The sequence below is a fragment of the Aulonocara sp. 'chitande type north' Nkhata Bay genome, linkage group LG18 (assembly GCF_057382095.1).
Source record: "Aulonocara sp. 'chitande type north' Nkhata Bay isolate Kocher_YH1m ecotype deep benthic linkage group LG18, A_spYH_male_GT1.1, whole genome shotgun sequence".
Lineage (NCBI taxonomy): Eukaryota > Metazoa > Chordata > Actinopteri > Cichliformes > Cichlidae > Aulonocara > Aulonocara sp. 'chitande type north' Nkhata Bay.
The window spans coordinates 9,874,155-9,888,417 of record NC_141361.1 but is presented as its reverse complement, the minus strand read 5'-3'; the positions used below and the strand labels follow the sequence as shown (position 1 = coordinate 9,888,417).

Sequence of the window (14,263 nt, the reverse complement as noted above, 5' to 3'; positions counted from 1 at the left end):
TTTGAGTGTCCTTGCAAAGAAAGGTGGCTATATTGGTCGCTGATTTGTTTTTGTTTTGTTTTTGAATGTCAGAAATGTATATTTGTGAATGTGGAGATGTTATATTGGTTTCACTGGTAAAAATAAATAATTGAAATGGGTATATATTTGTTTTTTGTTAAGTTGCCTAATAATTATGCACAGTAATAGTCACCTGCACACACAGATATCCCCCTAAAATAGCTAAAACTAGAAACAAACTAAAAACTACTTCCAAAAACATTCAGCTTTGATATTAATGAGTTTTTTGGGTTCATTGAGAACATGGTTGTTGTTCAATAATAAAATTATTCCTCAAAAATACAACTTGCCTAATAATTCTGCACTCCCTGTATATTTGCAGTTCGGGCTCTTTTCTAAGACCTCTCAGACTTAAACATGTATTTAGTTTTGGACAGTGACACGATTTTTGTGATTTTGCTTCTCTACATTATCGCAGTTGATTTTAAATCAAACAAAGTAGTTGAAGTTCAGACCATCAACTTTAATTCACAGGTTTAATTCAACAAGTTTCACATGAACTGTTTGGGAATTAGAGCCATTTTGATGCATAGTTTTCTGAGGCTTAAAAGTAGTTTCATGACCAGGCAAACTCTGCTCATTAATGATCATTATTAATCATTACCTACAGTCCACTTTTCTCCAAGTGCTGTGATTTTTACACTTTAAGAAACTGAAAAACTTTTTCCATCACTGTTTCTCTACCTTTCCTTTCTCGTCCATTATGTTGCTACACACAGACACACGCCCATGTACCCTTCACCATCCGCCCTACGTTCTGCATTATGACAATTTAGGTTGGAATTCAACCGGTATGGCATTAAGTGCCGCCATAAATCCCCATTATCCCCAATCCAATACATCGATGTCACTAAATGATCCATAGCCCTTTCACACAGTACAACTAATACAGTCTTCAAAGCTCTTAGACTTTCATTCTTCTCAATTACCACTCCCTTACCCGCATTCTCTCTTGCTCTCTCAACTCACTGCTAAATCCTCTTTCTGGATTTCTCTCTCCATTTCGTCAGTCTTCCCTTCTTTTCTACTTCCCTCTCCTGTTGCGCTCCCTAGTCCCCTCTTCTTTAAAACTGGTCCCCCTTTGCTTCATCCTTGCCCCCCCCCCCCCCCCCCAATCTACTCCCACTCAGACATAAAGCTGCCTCACTTCTTCTGCAGTTTTCTTAATTCCCCTTCAGCTCTCTCTTCTTCCTTCTGTCTCTGTCAACATCGGCTTTTGCAGCTTCCATCACTCTCTCAGAATACTTGCAGTCACTCTGTCTATTTTTATGCACGCACACGCACGTGCTCCCGTTCATTCATTCACCTCTCTCTCTGTTCACTGTTTTCTCAGCAGCCCCTCGCTGTCACTTACTTGATACAAAGAGTCTTTCTCGTCTTTCTCACACACACTTTACTGTGCTGCCCTCATTCCCTTCTCTTCATCTCTCTCCATCTTTCCTTTTACTGTCAGTGAAGCTGTCACAGACATTGGTGAGAAACAGTCTATTGGCTCATCTTTCCAACATCCACACGCTTGGACTCGCACACAAACAAACACCGCAGCTGCATGAATGAGAACCTGTAATAATAGCACACTGACCCGTGGTGCTCTTCTGTGATATAGCCGGAGATGAGCACTTTGTGTGTGTATGATTATTATCTGTCCATTATTAATGTTTGTGTATTGAACCGAATGGGTTTGTGTTTCTGTGTGTGTGTGTGGGTTTGTCTTTGTGTTTGTGACAGAGTGTGTGTCATCCCAGCAATGACTGATTGGTGTTGCGCAGTGTCAGGATGGCTGAGCGAGGCCTCAAACACAACATCATTCATATGGAGTTGATCTCCTTCAAATCTCTCTTGGTGTGTCTCTATTACTCTCTGTGCTCACTCCATTTCAAAAGCTGGGTTCATCCAAATTCTACAAAATAAACTATGTCTGTATACTTTACATGCAACCCTTTCACCAAGCCAGATCAGTGATTCAGCAAAACCTCGAGGAACACTTAATGTTTTACAAATTCATTAATTTTTGCGATATCTGTACAAGGCAGGGGCACGGACCCAGTAATTTTGTACATGGTGTTTAATATCCTAATTATGACAAGGTGAATGATGTCATCTGGGCTATTTCAGTGGGAGGAAATGAAGCTGCTAAATGAAGAGGGCAAAGTTCAAAAGAAAAGGACTGGAGTCAAAAAGTCAAAAAATTTACCGCCTATGTGTTTTTACTCATGAGTTTTCCTTGACCTTAGTGGGAAACGTGATGAAGGTTGAGAGATAAGGAGTTTGACAAAGATAAATTTACATCCTGGCTGCTTGCTGACATGAATCTGTTATGTTAAAACTACAACATCCTGAAAATGAACTGTAATTACACCTCATGCTTTTTTACTATGTTGGTTTACAAAATATCAGCAACAACGGTGAAATTAAATGGTTGTGTTAGGAAATGCTGCTCACCCGCTGTCCACTCCTATTTTGTTCTCCTGCTGAAGACATTATCTACATTGAAAATTGCCTTTTTAAGGCTTCTGGCATCTCTGAAGTAAAATTAATTATCGATTATCCTAAAAGCTGGCAAAACAGCAAATTACGGCACGAGGGAGACAGCAGTAAATTATATGATGATCTCTAGCTTGTCAATTATGTTGATTGTTTCTGTTCCTGCGCCGTCTGATAGTGTGTCACTTTGAATTCTAGGACAGCATTATCTGCTCACCTTTTATAAAGGATGGCCCAGTATCCAGTGCTACAGGAGATAACAGAGGCTCAAAAACACCTTACCATAACATCAGGAGAATGTTATGGAACATGTTATTCTGTCTGACACTTCTGGGTCACTCAGCTGAGAACCTTCCTAAGAAAATTTGACTATTTAACCACAACCATGTGGCTTTAGCAGGAATAAGAAAGTCTGAACAACACCTTTATATTGCATTATGGGAACTATAGGATGAAGTATTTCAGAATTTAGCCCATAAATGGAACAAATTGTGAATGCATCAGTTTTGAGTCACGTAACATTCTGTTTTTCCACTAGAAGTCTGCTAGAGTGGCCATTTAAGATGTGCATATAGCTAAGACACACACACACAAGAATTGGGAAAGGTTCTGATGACAGTGAAATGAGCAAATCACAGAATACAAACTTTCTTTCTATCAAGTCTCAGAACTTCCACACCTTTAATTTCCGTCTTGCTGTGTAAAAGCCTCCCTACTCTGTGGAATGACATTAAACACTATGTATGTAAATCATGCAGTGTAGCTATGTGCAATGCAAATACATAACTCCCGGGGATACGACTGTTTCTTTAGCATATGAAATCGCCACCATGTCTGTGGAAAGACATGCTGCTGTTGAATTTCTAAATGAAACATATACGCTAGGGCTGGGCTATATCATACCGTTCACGGTAATACCGGTGTAATTCCGGGCAACGATAGGAAAATGAAATCGCGATAGAATATGGGTAAAACGCGCATGCGAAGTGCCTTTGTTTACATACGCACATGGCGGTGACGCAGAATGAGAAGAGCAAAAGTGGATCGTTGAATGAAACGGATGAACCAGAATTGGTTTGTAAAAATGCTGCAACTTCAGTGGTGTGGAACTGGTTTAGCTTTCGTCCATCAGATACACAACAAAGTACTATTTTTGGTAGAGCATGCTAGCGGGCCGTCGTTATTACTGTGTTGTTTGGAAAATACGACACACTTAAAATAAATCCTTTGATTTTTCTGAAAATCGACAGTGCCCCTTATAATCCCGTGTGCCTTATGTATGAGTTCTGGTTGTGTTTACTGACCTCAAAACGATTTCATGTACACGACGCTTGAAAATCTGTCAAATGTTTTAGTACGACTTTGCTAAGCTACGAACCCGCACCGCTTGATGGATTGTCGGAGCATTACGGCTATCGTAGGCAGGAGCCTCGCGGAGTGATACGTACTGTGCTTCAACATAATATTACCATGTTGTGTGTGTATAACCTCTTTTTAAGTTTTGTGGATATTATACATGGTTATGCTGAGGATATGTCGGCCAATTTCCACTGGAAATGCCTTTTGGTTAAACTGTCAGCGAGGAATTTGCACTGTTATATTTTTATATAACTTTAATGCACATAAAAAACAGCTGCTTGTTTAAGTGAAAATACATTGATGGGGTTTTTTGCACTAATAAAGTTGTGGAGTTGTAAAGTATTTTGTCTAGTGTCAATTATATCGTCAGTTATATCGTTATCGCAAATTTTCAAATGTATATCGTGATAAATATTTTTGGTCATATCGCCCTGCTCTAATATACGCAATAGAGCGCTACAAACAAAATAACATTCACTTACAGTGTTTATCTCAAAAACTGGGCAAATAAGACCAAAATTATTGGTGTAGCTAGCCTGTTCTCATTGCCGTTGCATTTAAAAGCAATGGATAAGCATCATTAGATGATATGCAGGACTTATGTTGAGAAAGGGACATATTTAAACCTTACCGCAACCTTTTATTTAAGAAAAAAAAAAGGCAAAGATTTATTACTAATGATAATTATGAAGTAAAAGCAAAATTAAAATGCAAGAGGAAGACAATCCAATAAGCAATTGACATTAAAGTTAAAAATAAAGTCCCAAGCCTGGCCGGCAAACTTGTGACCACCACTCCAGCCTCTAAATGGAAATGTTGCCACTTTGCAAAAAAGGAGTGCTATCTCTCTGTATACAATGGCACTAGTGACAAGGACAATATTGTGTGTATCTCTGTGATGGCAGTGGCATCAAACAGAACGGCAGTATTTGGGCTGTGAATGCTTTGAAGTGGCATTACAGGTACATACAGGAAAAAAGCATCTATTTGTATTTTGGGTGAAGTGAGCCTTTAAACAGAAATCCAGTTTCTAAAAAGCAACAATCTCCTTCCTTTCTGTCTCCTGCTTTTAGTTCAGCTGTAACAAAAGGACCAGATAATCTGTCCTCAGGCGGGCAGCTCTCCCATTACTCCTTCACTTTGTAGCTTTAGTCCATTCTTTTGAGTCCTTTCAATCCATAATTATAGCAAACACTAACACAGTGCCAAAGCATCAGGGCAAATGATGATTCACCAGTGTAAACACCGCAGCGTACTGTTTATCAGAGGTGGAAAGAGTACTCAAAATTTGTACTCAAGTACAAGTACTGTTACACTGGTTAAATTGTACTCAATTACAAGTAAAAGTACTGGTGTTAAAAAAATACTTGAGTAAAAGTACAAAGTACTGTTCTCAAAAACTACTCAGAGTATTAATTACTTTTTAACAGACTGATGTTTTATTCTGTTGTCAATAGCAGGCATTCAACTCGATTCACCAGTATAAATATTTATGTTCAAAGCACATTTTTCAGATGAACAAGGTATAGAAAGGTAACTTGTTTTGTAAATAAATGTAGATATAAAAGGAGGAATTTTGTTTGTTAAAACAATGACAAAAATGTTTCTGAACATGCGTAGAACCATTTAAACTTTTCCCCATACACTGAACAACAGGCAGGTAAGTGTCTTAAAGTCTTAGCATTTCTTTCACACTTTACTTTCTGAACCTTTTGTTCAGTTTCAGCAAGAGCTGGTTTTCTAAATTAACAGAGGCAATCCGACTTCGTTTGGCAGTGAAGAGTAGACCAGCACAGCTAAAAAGTCGTTCACACGCAGCAGAAGCAGGCAGAGCTGTGTTTAGTTTAAGAGAGAGGTTTTTGATGGCTGAGAAGGAGTGCAGCAGCTCCATGGTGTCTGTGGCACAAGCAAGATAACCATCAAGCTCAACTGCACTTTGCAGCCTTCTGGAGATTGGTCTGGAGAAGAATTCATCTTCATCAGATGACTCTCTTTGCTGATCCTCACTCTCATGCTCTGTCGTTTCAAGATGTTGTTTGATGTATGTCAAGGCTGTAATTGCAAGTAGATAACACAATTTTGTTATTTAAATTTCAGTGATTATTCCTGAACACAAATTTAAAATCGGCAAATTCTCAAAAAGGATTGTTTAGTATTCAGGACAGACCATCAATAACTTACAATGTATTAGGTGAAATACTCACTTAAGCATGTGTTCAAATGTAAAAACACACAAAAATGGGATCACATGAATCCTTACCAGCCTCTGTTACATCTGCTCTGTCAGTCCAGGAAGTCTTGAACTTGGGTAAGAGGACTGCAGCTGCAGCCAACTCTGGATCCTCCATCATCGCTCCAAAACGCTTTTGAAGGCCATTTTGCAGGGCTCTGATGAGTGGCACGCATGTCTTGCTTGATGTCTCCAGCCTGCTAAGTTTGGACAGTAGTTGTTGGATTACTGGCAGGAGCCATCCCATAAAGGAAGTGGACTCAGACTGAAGGATGTTTGAAGCTTTCACCAGTGGCTTCATGGTGGTACAGTACTCCCTTAGGAATGCAACTTCTGCAGGACTCAACCTGTAAGACACAACAACAAAACCCACCATGACTATAATAGGGATCTTCTGATTTAATATTAAGAGTCTGCTCACGTTTTTAACCATCCATTAAGGAAAATTCACAAAATTTGAAACCATATTGGTAGGTGTCCAATTTTACTCACATTTTCACCTTGAACTCCTCACAAATGCTCCTGATGGCATCTTCCCCCTTCTCATCAATGATGCGTATTATCCTTTCAATGGCAAGGTAGGTTGAATTCCATCGTGTTGCATTGGGACGAATGATCTGTAGCTCACACCACTTCATTAGCCAAATGAGATCAGCCAGTTTTGTTCCAAATGGCCTGGCATTTTGCAAAGGTTGCACGGGAGAGCCTCTTGTAGGTTTCATTCATGCTCTCTGCTAGGGCAGCATCAGTTGTTGCCACAAGGTTTAGCAGGTGACATGCACATCGCTGATGAGGCGGGAGTTGATACTCCAAACCAGAGTCTTCATCAAGAATTGCACTTGCCTCATGGTAGTCCCTATGGTCAGTCAGGTCAATAGTTTCTGGGTCTGCTTCATCTTCAGCTTCATCTGCATCATTTTGTGCCCCAAACATGTGGAAGGCCTTGACAAAGTTGGATCCACTATCAGTTGTGGTTCTTACAACTTTGCCTCTAATCTTGTATTGGCAATGGATATCATCAAGCGCACCAGCAAGCATGTCAAATATGTGAGACCCTCTCAATCTTTTGCATGCTAGTGCTGCAGATCTTCTTTCCAGGGACGCTTCCTCTATCCAATGGCATGTGACTCCAAGGTAACTTTTCTGATGAGCTGACCAACAATCAGTAGTGGTAGCAACAAATTTGACTTTATCCAATTCTGCAACCAAAGTCATCTTCATGTGATCAGCAGCTTCACAGATTCTGGCACGGACAGTGGGTCTGGAGATGACTTTGGCTTGAGGTTGTAATGTGGTAACCAATTCTTTGAAAGATGGCTGTTCTACCACTGCAAATGGCTGTAGACCCTCACATATGAAATTGATGACAAGCTTGTCAACAGTTGCTTGTGGAACATGTTTGTTTGCAGCTCTCAACATCAGGTCTGGTAACTTGGCTTGTGTATTTGCTGAGAGCTTGTTTGGTGTGGCTGTGGTCTTTCGCTGTCGAGATGTTGATGCCACAGTGATATTGTACTGCTCAGTCTTCGATGGATGTTTCCTCTGTAGAGATAAATATTATCATACGTCAGGTTCATACATTACTTCATAACATCACTGTGATTAACACTAAAAGAAAACACATTTTTAAAACATTATTCAACTAGACTTGAGCTAATCTTTGATTGTTGAGCATAGTATAAATTTTGCAGATATATTGCTGTATTTATTCACAAGTGTAAACCAATTTTGAACGATCATTGCAAAAAACATGAATTTCTGTATACATTCTAAGTTCTGTAATATGTATACTATCTGTAAAAAGAGTATCGACCAATGTATCAGTATCTAAATTTTTAACTCCTTTTTATCAGTATCACCCTAAAGTTTTCAGTATTAGTCAGGTCCTAAAAATACTAAGAGAGCAAAATATGTGTATCTAGCAAATCTAATTTAAGAAAAGGGATCACATACACAAAAATGCTGCCCATACAGCTAACAAATAAAACCAATCCACATTATGTTCTTTAAAAAAAGATATCATATTGGGAAACATATAACCCTACTGATTAAGAGCCATGTCACTATGATAGACCTATATCAGGCCAATGATACTGATCAACTGATCCATCAATCGGGCTCTGGTACATGTCAGCTGAGAGCTGGAAGATTAATTTGAGATGCAGCTCAGCACTGTGTTCAAGTTTGTTTGTTTTTTTGTTTGTTTGTTTTTTTAAATAGGCCAGCTGATTGTAGGCCTGTGAGTTTTAAATGACTACAAGTTTAATTTATTGTAATGACGGTGGTTATCCAAATAATAAGCTAAAACATTCCTACGAATTGTAGCTCAATTATGCATGCACACACGCACATTAGCTAGCTCCGTCTTATTTTAATATCAGGCTAACCAATGGCGGTGACAATATCTTAGCCAAACTAGTAACCTTAACACACATGAAAAATAAGAAAGCAATATCATACACGTATAGTTGTAAAACCTCTTACCTCAATGTGTTTTTTTAGATTAGATGCTGAAGTCTTGTAAGCTGAAATGACTGTAGAGGTCAAACAAAGTTTGCACTGCATCTGGACGCTGTCTCCTTTTCTCCCTCTGTACACGAAAAATTCCTCCAGGTATAGCCACGGGCACGCGTCCTCCGTCTTTTCTACGTCGTTTTCATGGTTGACAGTGTTGTCCTCTGTCTCCATTTTGGCTTCTTTGTCTCCAAATCTTTCGTCTATAAAGTAGTTTATACTCCACCATTTAGCACCTCCAGACACCTGTGCCTGCTGCTGCAGCGGAGTTTATTCTTTGCTTACGTCTTAAATTGGCGCGGTTGCGATTGCACGGCCTTATTGGCTGCAAAAATGCAGACGAAAGGTTTGAATATTAATTCAAATTGTGGGCGTACTCAGTAGTGACTTTTGATTTTATAAGTAGCGAAGTAGATTACATGGTGTAAGTTGTACTCAAGTATGAGTAAAATTACACACTTGAAAAATTACTCGTAAAAGTACAAGTACCCAAAAAATGTACTTAATTACAGTAACATGAGTATTTGTAATTCATTATTTCCACCCCTGCTGTATATAAAGTAGGATTTGCGGCATCTGTTGGAGAGCTGTGACGACAGACAGAGAGCGCTGTTCTTCCAGGACAATGAGAGCTTAAAGCTTACAGAGTTGTTGTTTTTTTTTTTTTCGTGTGAGGGCAGATGGTGGAAGGAGCAAAAGGGCGACAGAAACAACACTTCAAACATGTTTGTTCTGCTCGGTAAAGCAAAACAGAAAACCTCTGACTGATTTAGAAACAAGAAGCAGGGGGGGTTATGGGAAAGATGGTTGCAATTTGGAGAAACGAAAGCACGGCCAATACCACTGTGAGTCAGAAGCTGCCAATCGTCTCCTTGATTTTCAGCTTATCTGTTTGGAAGAAGCCAGTTAATTTGTCCTCTCATGACATCCTCTCTGTCTTTGCTGTGCCTCTTCCTCTTTCTTCCCTTCTCATTTCTCCCGTTTATCTGTAACAAAAGACTAGTCAGCCTGACCTCATGCAAAGCTCTCCCTACCTCAGTTTCTCTGTTCAGCCTCATCCCTTCATCCTCTCCTCCGCCCTGCCTTTTATTGCTGGATTCTTTCGTTATCCCTAACTAGATCCGACCCACGCTATCTCTTGCTCTCTGTTGTGTCACTCCCAGTTGCAGATATGCTGCGGCTCAACATACACGTGCACTTGTGCAAATAAGCTATGGAACAACACACACAAAATATAATAAAAGCCACCACATGTGTGAACGAATGATGGGAAAGAAGGGCACACACGCAGCACGTTTCTGGACTCGGGCTCACAAGCAGCTTGCTCTCGCACATGCACACACACATATGCACACACAGGTTCAGGGCACACAGAGAGACAGCAGGCAATATGGCAAGGACGCAATACACACGCAGCATGATCTTGCAAATGCTCAAACGTGAGGCATATGCGCACCAATGTCGCATACGCGCTTGCAAATACCCATACACAGCGTACAATCAAGGATGACAGTCACCCATAAACACTTGTGACCACAGAAACCTCACACAAACACACCACAAGTAAAAAACACATCCTTGCATTCCTTCAGAGCACTGAAAAAAAGGGACTGGCCATCTCTTGGATTTATGTAAGCATCTTGCATGCATTTAACACAATTGCCTCATGTTTTAAAGTTAAATGTAACTATATAGTGTAAAAACTACATGATATGCAGAAAGGGTGTATTAAATTGTTCATATCATGTTCAGGTGAAGTAAGTCAATAAGATAGCAACGTTAAATCTCGTGAAACCACGCGTGATTTCATCTCGTGGGCTTTGGATCGTGGTTTAAAAAAGGCATCCATCTCAGTCAAGTCGAGCAGCCAACTCTACGTTTTTGGTATGTCTTGATTTTTTGAATTCATTTTTACCATATTTCAGCCAAATGTAGTTAAACGTCTAGAGTGTCGCCATGTAACATGCTAAAAAAGAGCCGTTAGCTTATTTGCTGTTTTATCTGTTGTCAAAGAATTGGCGCTTTTTCATTTGAATTTGTCTTTGGCACAAGAGCCGTAATATCACATTAAACCTAATTACGAGGCACTCATAACATAATTAGGTTTTCTGTGTGAATAGATTTGTCAACTGACTCTTCAGTTACATTGTGTATTTACTGCACCGTGGTGTTAGTGAGATTTTGGACATTGAACAGCTTTAGCTAATATCATCAGCGGCATCATGCTAGCTTACATCCCTACCCCTCCTGCCCTCACCTGCTGTCCTTTTGTTTTTGTTTTTGTTTTTTTTGCTGCACATTGAGAGATGACCTCTATTCTGCATTTCACCAGGAGTCAGCTGATGGATTGTGGGTTCAAGGTGTTATGGTAAGAAAGTATATTCTATTTTCGTTTCTGTAACTTAATTATAATAGGTTTTTTATAATTATTAGGTGCATGCATACTCACCCTATTAATACAACTGAGAGATCCAAAATAGAACAGAATAGAATTGAATAGAATTGAATTCAACTTTATTGTCATTGCACATGCACAGGTACAGGGCAACGAAATGCAGTTTGCATCCATCCAGAAGTGCTTTAGTGATATAGATATATTACAATATATATTAGCAATAATATAGATATGTGAGTATATTACAGAAATGGGTCTATTATGGTATGTTATAATGTACACGGTATGAAGTATGTTGTGAATATTCTATAACTATAAGTATGTACAGGCTGTAGTGAGTACAAGCTATGTACAGGATATGAACAGGATATAAATATGAAAAACTATACAGAATATGAAATAAATAACTTTACAGAATCTGGGATATACAGCTATACAGAAATGGGAACTATGCAAGTTGTAAACAGTTGTAGGATTAAAGATTATCGAATGTACAGAATGATTATTTACACAAAATCTGCCATAGGTTTAACTTATACCTGTATGTATTGCCAGAAAGGTGATTACTGGACTCGCATTAATGCACACTTGAACTGAAATGAGGTTGTAACTTGTGGGTTGTTGGGTTGCAAATCAGAAACAAACATCTTTGGATTTTTTTTAATCCCATAAGATCTGGAAACACAGTTTTTATTCAACAAAACATTACTGATTAACCAAGCACAGTGCCTGCTGTTATTTCAAAATAATTTTATGTCATTTCAGATAAAATGCAGCATTCCAGTGCATCCCAACCATGCCTTTACAGTCAAGGTTTCTGACGGAGCTGAGTTTTTCTCTGACAGTCTGCTGAAAGTGTTTGCAAAGTGATCGGGGGAACAGGGCACAAAGCTAAAGGATGTAGCTGCCATAATGACAGTAAGAACTTTAAAATTCTTTAACTACAAAGTGTATATGTATTGCATTAGGTCAGTAAAAGATTTTTATGCTACATCCATTGAAACAGTCAACTATTACCTGTGAGTAATGATTCCACTAAAAGGATGCCATAATTTTCGTCATGCATTTACTGGCCCACTGAGAAAAAATTATCTTTTTTTAAAAATAAATGTTCTGGAAACTATATATCCATAAAGTTGATGTCAAACAGGAACTTTTGATATTGCTTTGTAGATGCTGGTGTTGCATGTTGACTGGTTTAAAAAGTCAAGAGTTTTTGTCTGGGATCATTTTCTTCTGTGCTACTGAAAAGTTCACAAATCTCTGTTTTCTTTGTTATAATAGTCAAGGATGACATTAATGCTCGGAGTCCCTCATCAAAGTGCTCCGCATCTGTGTGAAAGACAATTGCAACATCTTGGTGCAGGAGTTCATGGTGAGTGTTTTATGAGTAGATTGTGGCTTTGCAACATTTAAAAATGCATTTAGTTATCCACTTGATCGTCATTGGACTGGTTAGGACCAGTAGTCCTCTTTAATAATTTGAAGTTCACATGAGGCCTGGTAGTGAACTCGGCCGCCGGCCCTTGAGGCCCCATCCCCACCCCTGTATTAGGGGTCACATCAGTGTGAAAAAACTTTAAATTTGTCATTCTAATGAACAAAGGAAAATCCCACCAATATTTATATTAGCTTTTGTTTGAAAAAATGACCAACAGCTAACCAAATTGTGGGGCTGAAAGTCTAAATTCTAACATCTTCTGAGTGACATAGCCTGGATTTCTGATGGGCCGGTGTCTTTCTAACAAAAACTAATGTAAAGCATTTGAAATTATTATGTTTTTCACCCTCTCTTAGAAACTCTGTTAGACCATGAATGGCAGCATGGCAGGCCACTCTTTGGCTATAGCTATTTACTATGTTGCTTGCATTGGTTTAAATTACTCTAACATTAGAACTGGTAGATTCAAAAGAGATGAGTTTAAAAAGGAATCTTAAAGAAATGTTTTGTGTTTAACCAGGACTTGACTGAGGCCACTGCACAGATTGAGAAAACCACAATGAACATCTGTCTCCAGAGGATGTGGCAGGCAATGACTTTTCTGATGTTGTTCTTCAAGATCTGGATAACGTGACCTTTGCAGTAGCCATGCTGTTTGGACCTTTTTTATTCCTTCAACATGAGTTACCCATCACAACTCTGCTACACTTTTGAGGTGATTCAATGGGTGGTAATGGAGTTGGATGCAACTCAGCTCTCAAGAAAAGCTCACAACTAAGACAAAACTGCTCCTGCAACGAAGCTCACTGTTATGCATGTGAGGTGACCAGCTCTAGGTGAGAGGACATTTAAATCTCACACTTGTTCTGCTGCATTTTTGAAGCTCAATTCCAGGAACGGATCGCAGGGTTCATTTTTATATACTCTGCAACTGCCATGAGGACGAGCCGTTTTTTGTTGTTGTTTGTTTTTCCTTTTGCTCTGTAAAAGTTCTGTTTGTCTGTTTGGCAGCATTTTTAAATTTCTCTTTGTATTTTTTCTTTCTTTTACTAGTGAAGAGATGTAGCGTGAACAGTTATACAGTCTAAATATCCCATATGGGTCGTGTGAAATGGTATTTTCAGTTTCATTCAGTTGAAGTAAAGAACGTTGAATATTTCTAAGTGTGCTGTTTTGAACCAAGATGTAACAGTATGATCAGTGCTGTAATTTTTGACAGTCACTGTATCAATGTTATTTTTGCGTCTCTTGAATAAAGGTTTTGACCTGCAAGTGCTAATTTCTTTAGTTATTGGGGTAAAATGGGTAGTGTTAATAGGAAGGTGTTTGCCAATTCAGTAACCTAATTTAATGTTAATGGAAACTAACATTACCTCAAATTGTTTAGTCATAATTGTTGTTTAACTGAATCTTGACGTTAGAGGCCTTAAATAGAATGTTTTGATTTGTTCTTTCCCAACATTTTTCAAAAGAAACAGTCCAATTTCTTTGCTGTGATTGATTCCAGAGAACACGGAAGAACTGACATTATTTAACTGTTGATTTATATAGATTCAGTAGAGGAGTAATGTCAGTTTAATTCTTTACCTACTGCAGTGAAATTAGACATTTTGTTTTGAAAGGTTACTGGTGGATGCCAGCAACCATCTTGGAAGAGAACAATACAATCTGTTATAAGGCCTCCATTTGAAAATTGTGTATTTGATACTAGAATATAATAGCAAAATGTAATTTGAAGATAACATGTAGTATTTAAGTGACCAAGTAGTATTGGGTAAAA

The 14,263-nt window shown here is 38.7% G+C and overlaps 1 protein-coding gene and 1 long non-coding RNA gene across 5 annotated transcripts in view; one reads left to right on the top strand and one right to left on the bottom strand.

Annotated features, from left to right (window-relative positions):
• The window catches only part of cadm3 (cell adhesion molecule 3), a 115,254-nt gene that overhangs the window by 30,832 nt on the left and 70,159 nt on the right, over nucleotides 1-14,263 (bottom strand). The window lies entirely within an intron of this gene.
• Nucleotides 10,858-13,664, top strand: LOC147307993 (uncharacterized). Its single transcript, XR_015126007.1, has 4 exons — nucleotides 10,858-11,015; nucleotides 11,808-11,960; nucleotides 12,327-12,417; nucleotides 13,004-13,664. It is a non-coding gene; the product is annotated as an uncharacterized LOC147307993 (long non-coding RNA).